This window comes from Amblyraja radiata, unplaced genomic scaffold (assembly GCF_010909765.2).
Source record: "Amblyraja radiata isolate CabotCenter1 unplaced genomic scaffold, sAmbRad1.1.pri scaffold_787_ctg1, whole genome shotgun sequence".
Lineage (NCBI taxonomy): Eukaryota > Metazoa > Chordata > Chondrichthyes > Rajiformes > Rajidae > Amblyraja > Amblyraja radiata.
The window spans coordinates 25,001-28,905 of record NW_022630796.1 but is presented as its reverse complement, the minus strand read 5'-3'; the positions used below and the strand labels follow the sequence as shown (position 1 = coordinate 28,905).

The window sequence follows — 3,905 nt, the reverse complement described above, 5'->3', positions numbered from 1 at the left end:
TAATTCCCGGGATGGCGGGACTGACATACGCTGAAAGAATGGAGCAGCTTGGCTTGTACACTCTGGAGTTTAGAAGGATGAGAAGGAATCTCATTGAAACATATAAGATTGTTAAGGGTTTGGACACGCTAACAGAGGCAGGAAACATGTTCCCGATGTTGGGGCAGTCCAGAACCAGGGGCCACAGTTTAAGAATAAGAAGTAAGCCATTTAGAACGGAGACGAGGAAACACTTTTTCTCACAGTTGTGAGTCTGTGGAATTCTCTGCCTCAGAGGGCGGAGGAGGCAGGTTCGCTGGATGCTTTTAAGAGAGAGCTAGATAGGGCTCTTAAAGTCAGGGAATGTGGGGAGAAGGCAGGAACGGGGTACTGATTGGGGATGATCAGCCATGATCACATTGAATGGCGGTGCTGGCTGGAAATGCCGAATGGCCTACTCCTGCACCTATTGTCTATTGAAGTCTGTGATTCATGGACATCACCAGTTGCTGGGTGTCTTCTCTGGTGATACTCTGCCAGGCCTGCATTGCAGCCTTCTTTAAGCTGATGCTTGTTTTGGGGGCTAGTCCCCTTCACTTTTCTCTTCAGCGTATAAAAGGCTCGTTCCATTGGGTTCAGATCGGGTGAAACAGCTCTAATGTTAAATGCAACAAATGCATAGCGTTGGAATAACTTTGCACCCTCCTGCAATGTTAAATGCAGCAAATGCGTTGCATTCAAGTAATATTGCAACCCTCCCCACCCTAGCTTGGAAGTTCAATGCATTAAATCGGTTTGCACTAATCTTGCAAAACCCCTCAAAAATGTTAAATACAACAAATGCATCGCATTGGAATAACTTTGCACCCACCTGCAATGTTAAATGCAGCAAATGCGTTGCATTAAAGTGATATTGCAACCCTCCGAGATGTGAAATGCATTAAATTAATTGCAATAATCTTGCAAACCCCAGATGTGTAAGGCAACAATGACGTCACATGACGGCGGGGGCGGGACATCCGGCCCTCAGACTGATCGGACGTCCCCATTGGCGTCGAGTGACGTCACACAACCGGGCGGTGGGGCGGGACTTGCAGATGGCCGGAAGCGGCAGGTGATTGGAAGAGAGGGACGTCAGTCAGAGGGAGGGAGAAGGCACTTGTCTCTCTCTGGTCCGTGTTGCAGACAGGAGTGAGAGTGAGAGAGAGGGAGAAGGAGAGAGAGAGAGAGGGAGGTAGGAGTGTGGGCTGGGGGGGGGGGTTGGAGGGAGAGAGGGAATGAAATTGAGGGAGAAATGAAGGATTGAGTGAAAAATGAAGAATTGAATGAAAATTGAGGATTTGAGTGAAAAAGAGGGGGAAGGTGGAAGAGGGAAGGAGAGATGGAGGGAGAGAGAGAGAGAAAGGAGAGGGACTGATGAGAGGAGGGGGGAGGAGAGAAAGGAGAGATGGAAAGGAAAAATAGAGGAGAGGAGAGAGAGAGAGGAAGGAGAGGGAGAGGGAAAATAGAGGAGGGAAAGAGAAAGGAGAGAGGGAGAGAGAAAGGTAGAGGGGACAGAGGGAGGGGGATGGATAGAGGGCAGGAGAGGAGAGGGAGATGGAGGAGAGGAGAGGAGAGAGAGAAAGGGGAGGGAGATAGAGGGAGAGGGAAAGAGAGAGAGGGAGTGAGATGGAGGAAGAGAGATGGAGGAGTGTGGGCTGCGGGAGGGGGGAGGGGAGGTGGGGAGGGAGAGAGAGAAGGGTACAGGAGAGGAGAGAGAGGGGGAGAGGAGAGGAGAGGGCAGAGAGAGAGGGAGAGGAGAGAGAGGGAGAGGGAAAGATCGAGGAGAGGAGAGAGAGGGGGAGAGAGGGGGGGGGGAGAGAGAGATAGGAGTGGGAGAGGGAATGATAGAGGAGAGGTCGGGGAGAGAGAGAGGGATGAATTTTAAAGGAATTGCAGTTTTCTCTTTCGGAGCAGATTTGCAAGTTTGACCCCAGTATCTGAAGAAGGGTGTTCAAAAGGGAACTGCAGATGCTGGAATATCGAAGGTACACAAAATTGCTGGGGAAACTCAGCGGGTGGAGCAGCATCTATGGAGCGAAGGAAATAGGCGACGTTTCGGGCCGAAACCCTTCTTCAGACTGATAGGGGGTGGGGAAAGAAAGAAGGACAAAGGGAGGAGGAGGAGGAGCCCGAGGGCGGGCGGATGGGAGGGTGGGAGGAGACAGCTAGAGGGTGAAGGAAGGGGAGGAGACAGCACGGGCTAGCCAAATTGGGAGAATTCAATGTTGATGCCAAAGGGTCGCAAGGACCCCAGACGGAATATGAGGTGCTGTTCCTCCAATTTCCGCTGTTGCTCACTCTGGCAATGGAGGAGACCCAGGACAGAGAGGTCGGATTGGGAATGGGAGGGGGAGTTGAAGTGCTGAGCCACCGGGAGGTCAGGTAGGTTATTGCGGACTGAGCGGAGGTGTTCGGCGAAACGGTCGCCCAACCTACGCTTGGTCTCACCGATGTAAATCAGCTGACATCTAGAGCAGCGGATGCAGTAGATGAGGTTGGAGGAGATACAGGTGAACCTTTGTCGCACCTGGAACGACTGCTTGGGACCTTGAATGGAGTCGAGGGGGGAGGTGAAGGGACAGGTGTTGCATTTCTTGCGGTTGCAACGGAAAGTGCCCGGGGCGGGGGTGGTGCGGGAGGGAAGTGAAGAATTGACGAGGGAGTTGCGGAGGGAGCGGTCTTTGCGGACGGCAGACATGGGGGGAGATGGGAAGATGTGGCGAGTGGTGGGGTCACGTTGGAGGTGGCGGAAATGGCGGAGGATTATGTGTTGTATTTGCCGGCTGGTGGGGGTGAAAGGTGAGGACCAGATGGGATGGGGAGAGAGAGCAGTGTTACGGGGTATGGATGAGACCCTGGTGTGAGCCTCATCTATGGTGGCGGAGGGGAATCCCCGTTCCCTGAAGAACGAGGATATTTCCGATGCCCTGGTATGAAATGTCTCATCCTGGGAACAGATGCGGCGTAGGCGGAGGAATTGGGAGTAGGGGATGGAGTCTTTACAGGGGGCAGGGTGGGAAGACGTGTAGTCCAGATAGCCATGTGAGTCAGTGGGTTTATAATGTATGTCGGTCAGGAGTCTGTCCCCTGCGATGGAGATGGTGAGGTCAAGGAATGGTAGGGAAGTGTCTGAAATCGTCCAGGTGTATTGGAGTGCCGGATGGAAGTTGTTGGTGAAGTGGATGAAGTCAGTCAGTTGTGTGTGGGTGCAGGAGGTGGCACCAAAGCAGTCGTCAATGTAGCGGAGGTAGAGGTCGGGGATGGGGCCCTGGTACGCATCGAACAAGGATTGTTCAACGTACCCGACAAAGAGGCAGGCGTAGCTGGGGCCCATGCGTGTGCCCATAGCTACGCCTTGTGTTTGGAGGAAATGGGAGGAGTCAAATGTAAAGTTATTGAGGGTGAGGACCAACTCCGCTAAGCGGAGGAGAGTGTCAGTGGCTGGGTATAGGTTGCTCCTCTGGTCGAGGAAGAACGTTGAACAATCCTTGTTCGATGCGTAAAGGTTCACCTGTATCTCCTCCAACCTCATCTACTGCATCCGCTGCTCTAGATGTCAGCTGATTTACATCGGTGAGACCAAGCGTAGGTTGGGCGACCGTTTCGCCGAACACCTCCGCTCAGTCCGCAATAACCTACCTGACCTCCCGGTGGCTCAGCACTTCAACTCCCCCTCCCATTCCCAATCCGACCTCTCTGTCCTGGGTCTCCTCCATTGCCAGAGTGAGCAACAGCGGAAATTGGAGGAACAGCACCTCATATTCCGTCTGGGGTCCTTGCGACCCTTCGGCATCAACATTGAATTCTCCCAATTTGGCTAGCCCGTGCTGTCTCCTCCCCTTCCTTCACCCTCTAGCTGTCTCCTCCCACCCTCCCATCCGCCC

General features: G+C 53.3%; 1 long non-coding RNA gene across 1 annotated transcript in view; it reads right to left on the bottom strand.

Moving 5' to 3' along the window:
* Positions 1-1,887: 1,887 nt before the first annotated feature.
* Positions 1,888-3,905, bottom strand: part of LOC116970355 — a 19,486-nt gene continuing 17,468 nt past the window's right edge. Inside the window, exon 4 of the long non-coding RNA XR_004411116.1 lies at positions 1,888-1,921. This is a non-coding gene — a long non-coding RNA (uncharacterized LOC116970355). The remainder of the gene's footprint in view (positions 1,922-3,905) is intronic.